This window comes from Hemicordylus capensis, chromosome 1 (assembly GCF_027244095.1).
Source record: "Hemicordylus capensis ecotype Gifberg chromosome 1, rHemCap1.1.pri, whole genome shotgun sequence".
Lineage (NCBI taxonomy): Eukaryota > Metazoa > Chordata > Lepidosauria > Squamata > Cordylidae > Hemicordylus > Hemicordylus capensis.
In genome coordinates this window covers 168752569-168770246 of record NC_069657.1, presented here as the reverse complement: position 1 = coordinate 168770246, position 17678 = coordinate 168752569, and the positions used below count along the sequence as shown (strand labels likewise).

Below are 17678 nucleotides of genomic sequence, written 5' to 3'. Positions count from 1 at the left end.
CTCAGTTCCAGCATATGTGCATTAGGGGTGTGCACGGAACCAGCTGGCCCAGTCCAGACCAGACTCAAACCAGACCAGCCAAGTCTGGTCCGGCCCTCATCGAAACCCCACCCCCGGTCCAGACCGGGTCCGGACAGTTAGCGGATCTTTAAATTGTTTTAAAATAAATGTAAAAGTACCTTTAGCCCCTTCAGGGGGCTTCCTGCAGGCCGTGGGGGGGGAGGGGTTCCCACGAAGGTTCCCCTCCCCCGCTGGCCTCTTAAATCACCACTGCGGCCAGGTAAAATGATTCTTTTTGGCCCGTTCAGGCCTCCGTAAATGTGTGCAGTGGCCATTTTTGCTGCTGCCGCACATGCATAAATGGTATCTGTGAGGCCTGAAATGGCCCACAGCCTCACAGAGGTCATTTACGCATGTGCGGTGGCCATTTTGGGAACAGGCCCCAAATGATCCGTTTCCCAGGCCGTGGCGGTGATTTAAGAGGCCAGCGGGGGGGAGGGGAACCCTCGTAACCCCCCCATGCGACATACAGGCATGCCCAGAAGGGGCTAAAGGTACTTTTACACTTGGTTTTTTAAAAATAAAAAATAAAACATAATCCACGTACTGTCCGGAGGTTCGGTTCCAGTCCAGATGGAACCAGGGCATGTTAGCCTCCTGTTGAGGCAACTGGGATGGAAGTTCCTTTCTTGCCATGCTCTGCTCACAGGCAATGAAGCCTTGGAGCAACAAGGCAAGAAGCATCATCTCAATTACCTCAGAAGCAGACTGATGCGTCCTGTTTTCTTCTCCGATTCAGACTAAATGCAGTCTAGACTAAAAACCTAGTCCTGTTTTCTTCTCCAATTCAGACTAAAAACCGCTACTAAGTGAGCAAAGAAGCATCTTTTTCAAAGTGGCGATTCTTTTATTTTCGAAGTAGTGATTCTGGGGGAGAGCAACTGACCCTATGCAAACCCCTATGCAAGCACTACCTTGTTTCTTTTTAGATTGTGAGTCCTTTGGGACAGGGCACCATCTCTTTCTTTCTTTCTTTCTTTCTTTCTTTCTTTCTTTCTTTCTTTCTTTCTTTCTTTCTTTCTGTAAAGCATTTTGAGAACTGTTGTTGAAAAGTGGTATGTAAATATTCATAGTACTACTAAGAGCTTGAATTGCTTACGTTGTTGCTATGGAGCCAACTCTGATTTTGTATGTGGTGCTCTGAAATCAGCACGTTGGCTACATTATATCTCATTGGCTTGGGTCATATGTCAGCAAGAAGAAGAAACTTTTTAAAAGAGCAGGGAATTGAGAAACCCTCAAAGTAGCAAAAAGCAATGAATTGGTATGATAAAAGTATGCTTTAGGTTGGAGGTGGGGAACATTTTGGGTTACTTGAAAGCTCAACTTTCATACCAAAAGTGTTTGCCTCCAAAATTCTGCACATCACCACTGGTAATTAATTTGGACATCACTAATTAAACAATGTTGTAGACATGCTGTACATTATTCCCAAGAAAGGACTTTTTCTACCAACTTGTATTACCGAACACATATTGCCATAGAGCTGAAGATGGGCAGAGCTCATATTGTTGAATGATGACATCTTCTGCATAATCCCCACTGTACGTTGAGGTCATCTGGAGAGGTCTGTCTCTGGTTACCACCTGTATGTCTGGTGTCAATTTGGAACCGGGCCTTCACTGTAGCTGCTCCTGGGCTGTAGAATTCCCTCCTGGCAGAAATTCATAGTTTGGGCTCATTGTTGGCCTTCAAGAGAGCCCTAAAAATGTATTTGTTTGGTTTGGCCTTCAAAGGCTTTAAAATTATTCTTCAATGTTTTAAACTAGTTTTAAATGGGTTTACACTGTTTTTAAATTTGTTTTTATATTGTTTTAAGCTGTTTTAAATGGTGGTGGTGGTGGTGGTGGTGGTAGACTGCTCAGAGCCTTTGGATAGGCTCTGATTTTGTGAAGTACAACCTGCATAACCTTGCATGATGATATGCAGTTACAATACAATTCAAGATGGCAGCATCTATGTCTAGGTTTCATGGCTAGCTGCAAAAGTAAGGCAATTTGCAGAAGTATGAACATCTTTTTTTAAAAAAAGATTAAAAGATGAATGAATCAGGAATTGATTTATTGAGAGAGATATGTACATGCATGATTGTGTTGGGCTTGGATGTGGGAGACAGATTCAAATCCTTACTCAGTATGAAACTCACTGCATAGTCTTGGGAACGTTGCATAGCCTAACCTTTCTCACAGGGTTGTTGTGAGGCTGAAAAAAATGTGGGTGTAAGCTTTGCATGAGGAATCCTTCCACTATTTTTCTTATTCAGACCTCATCTCAGGAGCAATGAAAATAGTCACTTCTCTTCCAAGCTCTCTGCCCTTGTTATGGAAACGTCATATGTTCTTTCCAAGGAAGGGCACAATCCTCTCTCACTTGCAGAGTTTCTTCCTCTGTTTCATAAGCTCTGTGGAAGTAAGGGAAGACTCCACTTTTCACATGGAAAAACCATGACATTGCAGAGGTGGAAGAAGTGGGTATTCTGTGAGTTGAGGTTTGAATTAGAAAGGAGGCTGTGGAAGTGTTTCTTAGGGAAAGCTGTAAGTACATGAGGCAAGGCTCCATCTCTTGTTTGCCAGAGAGTATGGGAGAGAGCCAGAGGTGTCTTTCGGTTGTGATGTAGTAATGTTTAGAAACCCTCCCTTCTCCATCCTGCATATCAGAGTCTGAGGCACTTGTCCCTGGCTAGGGAACTATGGAACTATGGAAGTCTGGGTAGAACAGAATTGTAAGGTAATACATTATTTGGTATTTGGTTGGTCTTAATAAATCCTTCAGAACCAAGTTCCTCCCCAGCTTGCAATGGACAATGTTCCAACTCAATGATACAAAAAAGGTTGTAGATTAGCAGATAATTACAGATGGGACACTTACATACAAGTGAATCCCTTTATGATTTTTATATTTTTAATGGGAAAAGTGATATGGCACAATTGGGTTGCAATTACCTACAGTAAATTCAGCAAGCTGTTTTGCATGTATTGGTGGGGTTTTACTGAAGAGAAAAGAATGATAGTACTTGCTTAAATGTGTTTCATTGATGACAATAATGGCATTTTGACCTTGACTTGACCTTAAAATTCCATTCTCGTTTAGATATACTGAGGGCAAAGGATTCCTGAGATACTTGCACTCAAATCCCATTAAATTTAATAAGAGCCATGCATAAGTATGCAGAGGCACAGTTTGGCTTTAGATAATGACATTCTGTAAATGTCATATTAAAGGAGTGCAATAAAAAAGATAGCTTCTTCAATTTTTGGTCCACCATATTTCAAGTTAACCTGTTGCTGTACTGTATTGTTTCCATGTGGCCATGACTTAAATATGAATATATAAGACTGAAAGAGCTGAAGTTTTTGCTGAAGCTTATCCACTGATATTCACTCATCACTGTGTTAATTTCAGTAGGCTGTCTCAGCCCCTTGATAAATTTAAAGGCAGAGACCCACAAAACTGGCTCCATTATCCAGTGACTTAGTGATGCTTCAATCTGGAAAGATCAAATAATGTTAATGCTGCCTTTCTGAGTAGGCACGCCCATGGCCGCCCATGTGCAGTGGCCATTTACATGGTCAGTAACCGTGCAAATGGCTGCCATGCATGCACGGAGGCAATGTGCTTGCTGGTGTCACATAGGCACAGCTGGGAGATGTCCAGCCAGCACATGCACATAGCTGGGTGGAGCACTGGGGTTACAGCAATAATGGAGGTGATCAGAGGAGGAGCAGTTATGGATCTGCTCTCCTCCACTTTAAAGGGGCTGTGTAAGCCCTTGTTTTTAAAGGGATGTGCCTGCGATTTGGATGCCGAATTGCATTTCAGCACATCCCTACATGGTGGCTATAGGCCACCTCCAGTCTCAGAGACAAGATACCTCTAAATACCAGTTGCAGGGGAGCAACAGCAAGAGAGAGGGTGACTTCTCATCACCGCTCTCTGCACCACCCGCTTGGCTGCTGCACTGGTGGATGTCAGGAGCACTCAACACAAGGCCTTAATAGTTAGTTCAACCAGCCCCCGCTTTCCCAACCTCCTGGTTTCAGGTGGGCCCTTGTTATCAGAACTGTTATCAGAAAAGCGCTGGCTAGATGTTTCAGCTATGCTTTTAAGGCTTATGTGGGGAAACTAACTCAAATTTATCAAATATCAAATATCAGGTGCAGTCCTGATACAGTATCAATTAAGTAACAAGGTGCATTGGAAAACTGCAAAGGAGGAGAGAGACTTGGTTAGGAGTTTCCTTAAAGCTTTATTAAGGATAAACTTGGGGAACTTACAGAATGCAAAAGCGGTTTCGTTAGGAAGTTCAATAAATGTTATATCATTGTATAGAAAATATTAGGGAACTTACTTAGACATCTTTAATAAAAGTGCTGAGAAGGAGAGAAGAGGGAGGCAGAGAGGTGGTGAAGCCTGAGAGAGACAGAGAATGGGGTGGAAATGTTACCTATAGTTCCTGGATGCATTTGATGTGTGAAGGTCAGCTGGGGGCCTCCTTGAGAGTAGGGTGCAGGGCAGAGTGAAGGAGGGAGGACGGAGCAAGGAACAGCAGCTGCAGCTCAGGTGTGTGGAGTCCATGGACAGCACCTTCCAATGGCTTCTAAAACTCCAGACTCTGAAGCCATGTGGCTTACCAATTGGAAATATATCCCAAAACATGTCCTGATACAGTATTGGGTTAATCAAGAAACTATCCCTCCCTGGAGGGTAGGGTGATTGTCATATGACAAAAGTGTTTTGTCACTTTTTACAGTTGACTTAATCAGTGCACGTGTGTCCCAGAATGGCTGGGAAGACAAAGACAAGTTTGAAGTATGCATAGGTGGTGGAAATGGTTTTATGTTTGCTCATGTCCTCGAAACTGGGCATTAGATGCAAAATGCATAGATTTCATTTAGAGATGAGGTCTCAGCCTTATCTTTACCAATCACTCAAATAATCTAATGAAGGTGGAAATGGCCATGTGTTTGCTCATTCTGCTGGATACTTATGCCTTATTAGGGATACGTACAAAACCAGTTTCTGTGGTTTTGAATTCTAATTAGACTCAAACTCAAACCAGTTCTACTGGTTCAGCCCATGGTTCAGTTCGAATTAGAACCCCCTAGAACTGGTTCTAAAAAGTTATCCATAGGGAATAATGGGACTTGAACCTGCCCATTATTCCCTATGAGTAGCACCCAAGGGTGCCAAAGTTGGGAGTGTGGTAGGCCCCCATGGGTGACAACTACCACTCAAGTCCCAAAGCAATTGGTTAAAGAGGGCATTTTTAATGTTTTTAAAAAGATTTTTTAAATTTTATTATTTCTCCCATAGGGGATAATGGGGATTAGATTCTTTGGTGTCACATAGATTCTACATAATGAATCCCTATGTAGAATCTATGTGCCATTAGGGAATCCAACACTATTGGCATCAGATAATAATCCACATGTGTTGGATTCTCTGATGGCACATAGATTCTACATAGGGATTCATTATGTAGAATCTATGTGACATCAAAGAGTCTAACACATGTGGATTTTCTTATATCAATAGTGCTGGATTCTCTGATGGCACATAGGTTCTACATAGGGATTCATTATATAGAAAAAATGGGCCAGAGGCTTGAAACCAGGTTAGCTGGCTGGGCAACAAGCAGGAGGGAAGATTAGGGCCCCTCACTCACACACTATCACATCCCTGTGCTTTATCACTCGATGGGAGTCTCAGGGCAGCTTTTCTTTTGATGGTCTACTAGCTCCTTTTACTCCAAAAGGGAGTTGTCTGGAACACCCTCTTGCAGCCTTTGAGTCTTTTGACTTGGAGGCATGTTGCCAAACTTTACTTGCACTAATGACCAGCCTGTGCCAAGAGGCTGGGGCTGCATGAGGTGAAAAGTTCACTAGAGACTCTTTGACTGCCCCTTGGTGCTTTTGCTGAATCACAGAGAGGGGTGCCTTTTTGCATGACCCGAAAATATTACTACTTGGCAACACCCTCTTGGAGTTGTTCTGGCACCCACTGGGTGCAAGCGCTGGGTCACGGTGGCTGGATGGAAGAGAGCTAGTTGATGCAGGAGCCCAGGAATGCTGCTTAGCCATAGCACATATCTCACACATGTGGACAGCAGTTGTGGCTGTCTATGCTGCACCTCATGCATCTGCATTAATCAACAGTCACATTTCTCTTATGTTCAATGTATATTGTAGCACTCAATAAAGCTGTTCCTTCCTTCTCTACATTTTGCTTTTGGCTGTAGAGTGTTTGGCAATTGTATTAAAGAAAATTCAGATATAAACAGAATGGTGAAGATTCCAAAGGACATAAACATTTGCATGTTTTCCCACAACAGTTATTTATGTTTTTCCCTTGTTGTGCTGGTCATAAATTTATTATAGTTATTTATGTGACCAATCCTGCAGCTGCTATAAAAATAAGAAACGTTTTAACTAATTTTAATTGATGTTTTATGTGTTATTCTCTCTCCCCCCCCGCACCTTTCTTCTTCTTCTTCTTCTGATAATGGTACTATTGCTGCTTGTTTATGTACATTATGTTTGGTCTTGTACCATAAATAAATAAATATAAGACCAATCCTGTGTCAGCATTACCTGTAATAATCCATATGCTGGAAAAGTTCAGGACAGTATCGTATATAAAGCTAAGAACAATAAATCAGAGATTTATAGCTATGAATTTACCTAAGGAAGAAAGAGGAAACTTTTAGGTTGTTTACCAATTCCCATGGCCTGATATGCCATGCACATCTTGAAGTTTCATGTTTCCTGATCTGTTTTCAATCACATTAATTAAAACTTTGATAGATTGGGATGAAACTCCCTGACAGTCCAGGATTTATGTCCCCTGCTGACTGAGCAAAGAGATACCTTTTTAGTGGTTATGCACTTTATTGAGCAGGGCGAGCGCAACCAGCCCTATCCATCCCCAGCCAGAATCCCTCCAGTGGCTATTGATGGTGTCTATTTTATGTTTCTTTTTATTATTGTGAGCTCTTTGGGGACAGGGAGTCTTTCCTTCCTTCCTCCCTCCCTCCCTTCCTTCCTTCCTTCCTTACTTGTGGAGATTGTGTCTCCAGTGACTTTGGGAACTTTTGTTGAAAAGCGGTATATAAATATTTGTCATATTTGTATTTATATATCTTGGAGTTTTTACATCTTATAGCGTAATACTTCTCAGTCACATTAATTACATTATTGCTATCCAGGAATAAGATTCCAAATGTGATTTCGTGTGTGAATATTTTACATAAGATACCTTTTTACATAAGATACCTTTTTTCTGTTCAAGATCAGTTCTGGGGGAGGCAGAGCATCCCTACGCCCCTGCAGCAGGTTTAATGTATTTGATCTGTGACCTGCACATTCATGTCTCCCCAAAGTAATCTTTTTTCGAAAGTAAAAAGCCTCTGGTGTTTTAGCCTTTCCTTGTAAAGAAGGTGCTCCAAGCCCCTGATCACCTTGGTTGCCCTCTTCTGCACCTTTTCCAGTTCTACAATGTCCTTCTTAAGGTATGGTGACCAGAACTGCATGCACAAAGAGACACTTTCCCAAATGTGACTGCACCACATTTTTTGTATAAGGGCATTATAATATTAGCAGTTTTATTTGCAAACCTCTCCCTAATGATTCCAAGCATGGAATTAGCCTTTTTCACAGCTGCCACACAGTGAGTCAACACTTTGAAAGTGCTGTCTACCATGTCCCCAAGATCCCTCTCCTAGACAGTCACTAACAGCTCAGACCCCATCAGCATATATGTGAAGTTGGAGTCCTCCCACCATTATGCATCCCTTTACATTTGTTAACATTGAGCTGCATTTGCCATCTTGTTGCTCACTATCCCAGTTTGAAGAGATCCTTCAAGAGCACTGGTCCCAGTACCAGTCTCCAGTTAGAGAACGGTCCATTTATTCCTACCTTTCAGACAGTAACCTTTCATACCTCTTCCTGACAATGCCAGGGAGACCCAGTGATTGCGTGCAAGCTAGAGCCCCTTCCCTACCATGGCTATGGTCTTTCCTGTTGTCATATTATATTTTTAATATAATTTAGCCCATGAACTTACTTTTTTGATACCAATTCCACTGAACCCACTGGTAGACTTAATGAGACTGGTGCTAACATAAGACTGATTGTGATTTTGCTCTAATCCAGTGAGTTCTATGACAGAGGGAAATCTGAGCACAGTTCTCTCACTTTCAAAGCCAACTGTGTAACATTGCATCAGTGATTTCAAGAGTACTTAAAGGTCCTTTGATTATCTTTGATTATGTCAACTGTGAATTCCTTGACTGTAGCTTTCCCCTTAGCTGTAAAGAATTAAGAGCCACCCTAAAATTTTAGAGGAATATTATAGAAGTGTCTACAGTGCTTTTAAAAAATACATGAAGAAAATGGTGGCATTTACTTTAGATGCTTTCCCCCATTAAAAATGAGAAGTATTCACTTGCTACAGCTGCAACAAGATACTTGTCACAGATTCAAACCCTGATTTCCACACTTGTGAGTTTGTTTTAATCTCACGCCCCCAGCAAGTTCAAATTGTGTGTGCAGAAGCCAACAGAGTTCCTACAGAAGATCAATTTGTCATGCCTGTATTATCTATGTGCTTGGCTTTCAAAAAGATAGGGTTAAGTTGAAACTCAAGTATCTGAGAAGAAAAGAAAAGCTGGCTAGAGCTCTTGGAGTGGCTGTTGAGAGAGAGGGGGTTGGGGAGAAAGAGAGAGAGAGAATGAATGTGTGTAAGGACTGAGACCACAGTCTTTAAAGGTGATTTGATATCTAATGTAACCAGACAGAAAGAATAAGATGCTCGGTGAAGAGGAAGGGCCTTACACAATCAACAGCATGCCCCAGATAATTCTATTGCTTGTTCTCATTTTATGTGGCAAGCAGCAGGGGCTGCACCATATCAGGAAGAGGAAAGGATGCTGCTGGCAAGCAACTAGTTGGCTGTAACTGATGTTGGTAATAAAATGGTGGTGTTTCCCCCGGCTTCTGGTGGTGGGCTCCATAGTTCCATAGAAACAGATGCTGTGACTCAAGATAGCCTGGAAGAATGTGCTGTTGAGGTATCTCAGGATGCTTTATTTGCAAAAGGCTTAGAGCTGGTTCACACATGCTTGTAAATAACTATCTGCACTTGGTTAACACTTGTTTACAGATATAAGAATGTTGCACAGTTGACAGATCAGCCTCCCCTTGGAAAACACTGTTTTGAGGATCTAAGTTGATATGTCTATCTGTACTGTTATTTCTATGTTGGGAGTTTCACAGATGGAAATCAACTGATGATGCAGTCATCTACCAACCCTGGCTGACATCTTCACTAAATACGCACCCCTATGCTTGGAAGAAGAAGCACCCCACTGCAGAGAGCTTCCAGAGCTCCACAGTCCTGATTGCACAAGGTGTGTGTGTGTGATTTTTTTTCTGATCTCTCTTGTCACCAGGAACTGCCCTGCACCACCTGAAAATGTCCCTTAGTGTCGCAAAACAGGGAAGAACAGATTGGCAAAAAATCGGCTTCCCCTTTTGAAGTATCCACAGCAGTGCTCTGGAAGCTCTCTTATCTAAACATTGGGTGCATGGTTAGTGAATATAGCCTCTGAACCTATCACCTCAGGGTAAAGTAGATAATAATTCTGAAAAAATTCTCTGAATCTTATTTTGTGCAGCATCCTTGTATAAGATGTAATGCAGCTACTATATTTCTGAGAGTTATGGGGAGTTATATTTCTCCTATTGGTGAGTGTTTTGTTTTGTTAGTAAATAACAAAAGACAGTGAAAGAAAAAGATGTGAAAGACAGAATATATTTGATACTTATTTTTAGTTTGCATATATTAGCCGGAAGACTGGAAGATATACCGACATATGGAGGGTTTTCCAATGTGAGCTTGATACTTTGAGTTTTTATCAAACTCTGTAAAATCTAAAACATGACTGAACAATAGGAACACAGCCACAATACAGTTCCTTATTCCCTTGATGAAGCCTTGCAGTATGAATGTTAAGTCTCCGGCAATTATAGCCTCTTTTGTGTTCCATGCTACTGGAATGGCTTTTTACCTTTGTTCAAAATCTCAAGACCTGGATCTGTCTGTGCAGGGAAATAGATGGTATTCAGTGGGTAAGTATTAGAAATGCACATAGGAGCAAGTATGTGCCATTGCTGTCCCAGTGGAAATGTTCAAAGGGACATTTTTTTTTTAGCAACAATGGAGTTTATCTTCACTGCACCTCTAATGCTATTTCACCACAGGGCATTCTATATTTGCAGAGTAAAAGCAACAAAGTAGTAGGAGTAGCCAAGAAAAAATCAATGGCTTGGCAATTGCGATCAGCAAGGTGCCTTTGTTAAGTGCGAACTTATCAATATACCAGTAAGATAATAAAAGCAGTTCCATTCTCACATCAGAAAACTGTCTTCTGTGATTGTATTGTAGGAGTAATAATGAAGTTGTACTTGCAGCTGCACACTATTTAGCGTAATTTCACAGACACTGAGCAAATACTCATCTCTTTAAAAAATCACCAACTTTACTTTTTAAGTAAAAATGGTATTTTCATAATGAAATTTGCAAAGGATAGAATGTGTCATAGCTATGAACTCATAGGATGATAAAGCAAGTTGGGTTTTAGTGTGACATACTGTGATATTTCTGTGCTTTTCAGGAGGTGTAACAGTGACTTCTTGCCAGTATCTTTGTCCGCGTTCCTCTACTGTCCTTCCTTGTCAGCCAAGTACTAGAGAGTGTTCTGTGCTTTCTTTCTGTGCTTTTGTTTTGCTCATGCTCACTGTTTCAAGCTGTCCAGATAGGGTGTAGGACAGGGCAGCAGGGCCAGGGATTGGAGGCAGCTGGCTGGACTTGGAGGTATCCCAAGGCAGAGGAACTGAAATGTACTAAAAGGTACAGCTGTATTTAGGTTCAACATGAGAAGCAGGTATCGGGAACAAGGCCAGGGGCTAGTTGGCAAGTCAGCAGCATGGAGAGGGACTCTCATGTAAGTAGAAGCAAAGCTCTGTGCAAAGGAAGAAGCTTATATGGGCTTCACCAGGGCCACACCTAGTTCCTGAAAACTAAAGCAACTCTTGAGGAGACCGCTGCTAATCCTCCACCCGAGTAGACCTCTCCAGTGGTAGCTTTCTGCTGGCCAGTCATGCACTTCGGAACAGCTTATGCTCTGTGCCTCTGTGACTTCTCTCCATAAGAATAGAGGCTGACTCTGTAGAGGGGGTGTCCTCTGACAAAGGAGGGGGATCTGGAGAATCCTCTGGTCCATGGTTGGAGAAGGATTCCTGTGGGGCCTCTACAGTGGGTGGCTTGGTGATAAGGCAAGATTAGGCTGCTGTTCTCAGGCAGTACCATCTAAGGAAAGGTTCATCTAAGGAGAGGGGTCAGTGTCTGACTCAAGACCTGGGTCAAGGTGGTTTCCAACAGCTTTCTGTAAAAGGGCTATGCTCCAGCTCAGTCAGACATGCTCTAAATGCACTTTCATAACAGTAAGGAAAAATATGGACATGTGCAAACTCTAAATTAGAAGCCACAGAGGATCTACTCTAGGATGTGCCTTTCAGGAGCCAATACCACTTACTTTAAGGGTGACAAGAAGTTTGGAGGGTCAATTTGGAGTGGAAACCCCATTGAAGGGGAAAAGGTTCCTTAACCTGCCACAGTTCTTCTCAAACTACCTGTCTACTGCAGTTGCTTTTTTTTTTTTTTAAGTGCATAGACTATTCATCTAGTTTGGCCTGTTTTCAGGACTTACCAAGAGTCTTTTTAGTAGCTGCACAGTAGTGATGGCAACCTCTCTTAACCTGGCAACATGTTGATGCTAAACAGGCTTTTTAAAAGGACCAATGTATTTTGTGAGCATTCTTCTGTCAGTGTAAACACATTAGCTTGAGATCAAAATGCAATGCTGCTTTTGCTCATCTCATGAAATGGATTGCATATGTCTTCTTCAAATATCATAAATGAGGTTTAGTAGTCAAGGCAATTCATATTCCTCAAACTGTCCTTTTGGTATTTGTTTAATATTATTGTCAGCACCACTTTTATTTTGAAGCTGCAGTATTTTGTGTTGGCTGGAGTAGTGATATCTCATTGATAAATCAAAAGTGGGGGAAAGACAAATCAAAATTTCTGGGAAGAGCTGGAGAATAAGAGGCAACATTTTCAATGAATCACATGAAACGTGAGTTAGTAATAGGTGTTATGGGTCTGCAGGAATGAGATGTGCTTCCTTTAGGAATGTGCATGAACCAGTTTGGAGGTCCTTTTCCGGACCTCTGAACTGGTCTGGCGTTTGGCCAGTGCAGCAGAGGGGGTTTACCGTTAAGGGACCAGGAGGATGCTCTTACCCCCTGCCCCCGTCACATTTCCTGCCAGCGCTGTCTCCAGAATTGTAGGTGCGGGGCGGCAGCATACCTCCTTGCCACCCCAGTCAGCGTCAAAACAGAAGTGCCTGATGCGCGTATGCATGCGTGCGTGTCAGGCATTTTCAGTTTGACACTGACCGGGGCAGCAAGGAGGTATGCTGCTGCCCCATGCCACTGATTTTGGAGACAGCGCTGGTGGGGGAAACTCAGTGGGGGTGGGGGTAAGAGCACCCTCCCAGTCCCTTAAAGGTGACCTCCTCCCCACCTCCAAATACCCCTGCTAACTTGGCAAAGAGGCACCTTTTAACGTGGTGATTCTCTTTATTTAGCAGGGGGAGAGTAACTGGCCCTGTCCACCCGCAGCACAGTTTTTCCAGTAACTGTTGCTGGTGTCTATCTGATGTTTCTTTTTAGATTGTGAGCCCTTCGGGGACAGGGTTCCATCTTATTTGTTTGTTATTTCTCCATGAAAACTGCCCTGAGCCATTTTTGGCAGGGCAGTATAGAAATCGAATGAATGAATGAATGAAACCATTGGTTGGACGGTTCGTGTACATCCCTAGCTTCTATTGCAGTAATGACAGTTTCTCCTAGAAATTTAAATAATTTTTCCTCAAGGTCTGGATTGTAGTATTTGCTCTTTATTGTCCCTGACTTGGAGAAAACCACAAATGTCATGACTTACAGACATTTTTCTCATTGGCTTCAGAAGACAGAATTCCCATGGTCCCTGATTACAGTCCAGTATTATTTATGACTCACAAGTAGAGCAACATATTTTTTATTGCTACACAACTCAGGAGAGCACTTTTAAAACACAACTTTACAAAGCATATACCAGAGTTTAAAAATCTCTTCTCAATTACATTCTGCTGTAATGACAAACTGCTAAACAATAAATGATCCACTGCTGTTACAATGCACTAATTCATATGTTGCACTATGGATGGTATGTACTAATCATGTAAAGATCTTTGCGGTGGGGGGCAGTCTGTTAAATGATCTTTATTTTTCTTTTTATCTGCACTAATTTAATACAGTCTCCTTTACCATGATTGCTAATACCATGGGACTGCTTATCCCATGACTGCTAAGCCTCATGAGTAAACTTAGCAGTCATAGGAAAAGGTGACAGGTTCATGTGTGGATTGTCAACTGGTTGAAGGACAGGAAACAGAGGGTAGGAATCAATGGACAGTTTTCACAATGAACAAGTGGGGTCCCCCAAGGATCTGTACTGGGACCAGTGCTCTTTAACTTGTTCATAAATGATCTAGAAGTTGAGGAATGCAGTGAAGTGGCCAAATTTGCAGATGACACTAAACTATTTAGGGTAGTGAAATCCAAAACAGATTGTGAGGAACTCTAAAAAGATCTCTTCAAACTGGGTGAGTGGATGACAAAACGGCAAATGCAGTTCAATGTAAGCAAGTTTAAAGTAATGCATATTGGAGCAAAAACAAAAAAACAAAAAAACACCCCTTGAACTTCACATTCCATTCACATAAGATGGAATCTGAGCTATCAGTGGAAAACCTGGAAAAAGATCTTGGGGTCATGGTGGACAGCTCGTTGAAAGTGTCGATGAAGTGCATGGCAGTTTTGAAAAAGGCAAATTACATACTAGGGATCATAAGGAAGGGGATTTAAAATAACAGTGCTAATATTATAATATCCTCATACAAAACTATGGTGCAGCCACATTTGGAGTACTGTGTGCAGTTCTGGTCACCATATAATAAAAATGACATTGTAGAACTGGAAAAGTGCAGAAGAGGGCAACCAGGATGATCAGAGGCCTTGAGCATAAGAACAGCCCTGCTGGATCAGGCCCAAGGCCCATCTAGTCCAGCATCCTGTTTCGCACAGTGGCCCACCAGATGCTGCTGGAAGCCACAGACAGGAGTTGAGAGCGTGCCCTCTCTCCTACCATTACTCCCCTGCAACTGGTACTCAGAGGCATCCTGCCTTTGAGGCTGGAGGTGGCCTACAGCCCTCTGACTAGTAGCCATTGATAGACATCTCCTCCATGAAGCATTTTCCTTATGAGGCAAGGCACTTTCCTTATAAGGCAAGGCTACAGCATCTGGGGCTTTTTAGTTTGGAAAAGAGGCGACTACAAGGATACATGGTAGAGGAGTATAAAAGCCCCTTTTAAAGCCATCCAAGCTATTGGCCATCACCACATCCCATGGCAGAAAATTCAGCAGATTAATTATGTGCTGTGTGAAAAAGTACTTCCTTTTGTGGGTCCTACATTTCCTGACCATCAGTTTCATGGGATGACCCTGGTTCTAGTGTTGTGAGAGAGGGATAAAAATCTTTCTTTCCACTGCATGCATAATTTTATACACCTCGACCATGTATCCTTGTAATCACCTCTTTTCCAAACTAAACAGCCCCAGATGCTGTAGCCCTGCCTCATAAGGAAGGTGTTCCAGGCCCCTGATCACCTTGGTTGCTGTCTTCTGCACCTTTTCCAGTTCTACAATGTAGTTCTTAAGATACGGTGACCAAAGCTGTACACAGCACTCCTAATGTGACCTCACCATAGATTTGGTTTTACAAGACTTGATGGAAATAAATTGGTCCATGAGGTCAGATCATTGAATGCTAAGCCAGCTTGTAATGCAGCCTGAATGGTGACAGGAGTGCACTTAGGTAATCGGGGTGCCCAGACTGTCCCCACCATGAGCCCCCCCCTACTGTGAGCCCCCTGAAACCTGCTTTTTTGGGGGCTTCCCCACACCACCAAACCAAACCTCCACCCCACCCCCATAGTTTAAGCCACCATGTTCACAGATGAGGAATGGTGGCCAGGGGGTGGTGAGCTGAGCAGGCCTTCCCTCCCCCCCCAGCAGCGGATGGGGCCACCACTGGGCCAGGCTCACCAGTTGCTCCATCCATCACCATGCGGGGGGGGAGGGGAGGGGAGGCCTGCTCGGCTCACCCCCTGGCCCAACTTCTGGCTGCACACATGGCGGCTTATATTATGAGGGGGAAACAGAGGTTCAGCATGGGGGATGTCAGGTGGCTGCAGGAGCACCCTCCCTGGCCATTTGGAGGTCCCCCAGACTTTGGAGGCTATGGACTGGGGCCCCAAGGTCCAGGGGTAAGAGCACCTCTGAATGGTGATCTTGAGGAGCAAGAACACTATCTGCACCTCTTGTGACAAGAACATGGCTCTGGTGGCTCAGGAGACAAGCCATCTGTGAAAGTCTCAGTTCTAGACACACCACCCCAGCATCTTACACAAGTTAGTAGCCATTAGCGAATTATATACAACATGCAAATATAAGCAAATAAACATAACACAGAATGTGGCTTTTGGGGGCTCAGAATATGGATTTAACTGTTGTACAATTTTAATATTTAATCCTTTAGCATAGACAATCCTAGCCATGTCATATATCTCCATTAAACTTCATTTTACTTCACAATCTTCACAACAGATAACCTAAAGAGAACTACAAAAAGGACAATTGTTTTGGCCTCGACAAGTTTCTATTTAACCCCAAGTTGTAACAAATTGTACCCTTCCTTGTCATGCTTAATAGGAAAACAACAACAAGGTATGATGATTCTGTGATAATCTGCACTAAAAGTCCTAATGTGTCTGATTGGATCCAGAGGATAAAGTTCTTCATTTGCAGCCATGTGCTATACAAAATTGATATCTGAAGGGGTTTATTTAGTTACATTTTCTGGTGTCAAGTTAAACATTCCCTGTATATCATTATAAGTCAGACGTTACTCTAAAGGCTATAATAAACATCACAGAAATTACAGGCTAGCAACATTGTTGTCTATAGCCAAGGGGCATGTTTCGAGAAATATATAACACTCAAGCATGAATCTGAAGTTACTTACATTTACCCACAGTCCAGCACATTTATTTATTCACAATCCAATGGGTGTATTTAAACCCATTGATTTCAGTTGCATTAAACATGCTGAACTCTTTGTTAGACTGTGGCCACTGTGTTATTAGATCAGATACCTCTTAAAGCCTGTGTGCTTAATATGACAGACTTGGATTGATGAAACCTGGATTCAAAACCTCACTCAACCACGAAGCTTAAAGGTAAAGTGTGCCGTCAAGTCGGTGTTGACTCCTGGTGACCACAGAGCCCTGTGGTTGTCTTTTGTAGAAACTTGTGGCAATCATAATATCCCAAAGAAACCTACCTCAGAGGCTTTCTGTATGGGTAAAATGGGGTTGTATACACACCCTGGTCAGCTTGGACCAACCATTAGCTTCTTTGTAAAAGTAAATTGTGCTTCACTTAATAAAAGCAATGTCTTAAATCTCACAGCAATTTTCAGAGGTGTAGAAATCAGTACCATAGCAAGTGGATGACTTGTTAATAAACACCACTGATCTAAAAACTAAAGTAGGAGAATAATTTTATTAGAACCAAGTGAAATGTTTCAAAACTGTGAGCAATCCTCTGAGATCTCCTGGATGCTTCTGCAGGTTGACTGTCAAGCAAAACAAAGGGAGAGAGCTGTAGGAATAACAAGAAAATGGATATGATGGAGGAACCCCAAATCTGCAGTTGGTAACTGTTTTAAGATGGAGAGGTCTTATACAGGTCTAATTAGATGAGCCTCTTCTAGGTTCAAGGAGCCACTTAATGGCACAGCGGGGAAGTAACTTGTCTAGGGAGCAAGAGGTTGTTGGTTCAAATCCCCACTGGACTGGTATGTTTCCCAGACTGTGGAAAACACCTATATTGGGCAGCAGCGATATAGGAATATGCTGAAAGGCATCATCTCATACTGCGTGGGAGATGGCAATGGCAAACCCCTCCTTTTACTGTATTCTACCAAAGAAAACCACAGGGCTCTGTGAGCGCCAGGAGTCGACACCAACTCGACAGCACAACGACAACTTCTAGGTTCAAGACAGATTTCAGGTTGCACCTAGGACTACTGTATATTTTGAACTGATTTTTTTAAAATGGGCCAACATGACATTTACAGTTTTTGTGTATTATTACCAATGCTCATTTCAAGCTCAGTCCTTCTTAACTAGATATTTTTCAGTCATTCCGATCTACCTCCATAATAACACAGATTGCAGTCTCTGATGCTACTAGCAAAGGATCTGTATCAAAAATAGATTCCATATTACAACAGATCTGAGTGATGATATCAGCCACCTACCAAGAAATGTATTACTTGCATTTCCCCATCCTTAAAAAAATAAATAAACCACAGTGTTTAAAATTA

The 17678-nt window shown here is 42.4% G+C and overlaps 1 protein-coding gene across 14 annotated transcripts in view; it reads left to right on the top strand.

Annotated features, from left to right (window-relative positions):
* NCKAP5 (NCK associated protein 5) overlaps nucleotides 1–17678 on the top strand; it is a 930794-nt gene that overhangs the window by 241860 nt on the left and 671256 nt on the right. The window contains exon 1 of one of the 14 annotated variants that reach the window (XM_053253251.1): nucleotides 496–554. The exons of the other annotated variants lie outside the window; for them this stretch is intronic. The gene's annotated coding sequence lies outside the window, so the exon portion shown is untranslated. Of the gene's footprint in view, nucleotides 1–495; nucleotides 555–17678 lie in introns of those variants that run through there. 14 annotated transcript variants of the gene reach the window in all.